The sequence below is a fragment of the Myotis davidii genome, unplaced genomic scaffold (genome assembly GCF_000327345.1).
Source record: "Myotis davidii unplaced genomic scaffold, ASM32734v1 scaffold268, whole genome shotgun sequence".
In the NCBI taxonomy this organism is placed as follows: Eukaryota; Metazoa; Chordata; class Mammalia; order Chiroptera; family Vespertilionidae; genus Myotis; species Myotis davidii.
The window spans coordinates 3,742,170-3,744,322 of NW_006383015.1; positions in this window are offsets into that span (position 1 = coordinate 3,742,170).

Genomic DNA, 2,153 nt, shown 5'->3' on the forward strand with positions numbered 1-2,153 from the left:
TATGGGCTTTCTAGAATGTAACACATGCCTTTGAGTCCAGCGCTGACATTGTGAGACCTTGGGCAAGATAATAATATCTCCACACATATGTAATACCTTAATCAATAAAGAAAAAATAAAATAATAAAAAAGATATTAATATCACCAAGCTTCAATTTTTTTCATGTGAAAATGGTGTTAATATTACCTCTTAATATAACTGTGAGGGCTAAAAGAGGTAATGTATGAAACGTGCTTGTCATGACACCTGGCATAAAATAAGTGCCTATAATGATGATGATATATACGACTTTCCCAGTGCACTGATGCTATCACTTCCTGAAATCAGTTATATCATCAATCTAAAGCTGTATAGATACTGCATAGGATTTATTTCTCCATATTGGTATATTTTAAAAATAATATTCCAATGAAGCCATTTCTGGGATATAGTTTATAGGACTTTTGATGATAGCCTTAGTCTACCAAGTGGGACTTTCCCAGGTGTCTAGTACCTCACCACGATGTTAAGTTTTTTTTTTGTGTGTGTGTGTGTGTGTGTGTATGTTTTTTAAGTACCTTTTTGAACATAACTGCTAGGGGGAGAGATGCTGATGGTGTTATATCATATTCACACATCTTGTCTTAAGACAGTTCAGAATGCCACATTAGTCTCTATATTAAGCTAACCTTTCTCTAAACCACAAGTCATGAGAATTGGAGGAGGTGACATTTGACTTCACTACCTGTAAATGACCTTTCTTTGATTCGTCCCCCTCTGCCGCACCGCAAGCCCCCTCTCAGAGTTGTAAAGCAGGAAATGGTTCTCCATCTCTATCCCTGTGTAGCTTCTAATTCCCCAGGTTTCTACTTTCTGCTTCTAATGCTTCCTTCTATTTTTCTCTGTCTATACAGAATTGTTTAAACATGTGATCAGACTCTGCTGTACTGTGAAAGGATTTCGGTTTACAAAGAATCGAGGCTTCTTACAAACACTGGACATGTAATTCCATGAGTTTCTCACAGGATTAAAAAAAATAGGATCATACTCCTACTGGCACTAGCTCATATCCCAAATGTTCTCCTTGAGATGCAACAAGCCATCACCTGGCTTTAGGCTATGGTTATCTCCAGCGAAGTCCAACCGCTGGCATTACAGATTTTTAGGCTAGTCTGCCCTATTTTCACCTCCCAATTCCAAAGTCAAATAACCATTTTTGGTTTTCCTTCTTTTTCTCACGAGTGTTATTATATTGGATCTAAATTAACGCACTTTAGACAGTATATTCTCCTTTTACTGTTAGCTTTTTTCTTCCCTTGTACTAACACTTTCTTGGAGGTTTCAATAACCTTATTACTCTTCTGTTTTTTTTTTTGCATTTAATGATTTTAGGGTTTCTAAGAACGTTCTTCCCAATGCCTTTTAGAGTTGTTTTGTGAGCACTAACTGTCGGCACTTGACCCAGCTCGAAGTTCTTTCATTTCTGCAATTAGTGGAACTCATTTCCTCAAATGCTGAACTACATCTACATTTTATTTTATTTTTTTAATTTTTTTTACATCTACATTTTAAAGCAACTATGGCAGCTTTTAGTGACATCTTTAAAAATGCGTGCTTTCCTTTTTATTCAGAAACCTCTCTAGTCTTCACCCCCTTGGTCTAAGTTTAACTCCCACAACTTATAATTCTCATTTGTGATAGAGATAGCCTATCATCTGTTCCACATCAATACCAAAACGTGTTCTCCAGAAGAAATCTGATATTATCCTATCAAAGTGTGAATTTGAGTCATAATGTTACCTTTTCTAGGTACAAGAGCCTAATCTTGAATTGCAAAGTGACACTCTTCAGGGCTGCTAAAAGAAACTATTGTTCAAGATGGAGAGAAAGAGAAGACCCTTACCAGGTACAACTCGCATGCCACCCAGACAGACCCCAGACGGTAAAATGTATCAGGAAGGCAAAGTTGTGAGGTATTATTAATATGCTTTATTTATGAACTGCATGTGGTGTCTTAGAATGTTTTCTTTGAAACTATGTTTCCCATTCGGGCTTCCTTGCTTCTTCACAGTGCCGATCTAGGTCGGCAGGAGAAAGTGAGCCCATTGTTCCACATCTCACTTAAGAGAACACCACTTCAAAGCGAAGATCACCACCACCTGACAAAAATAAA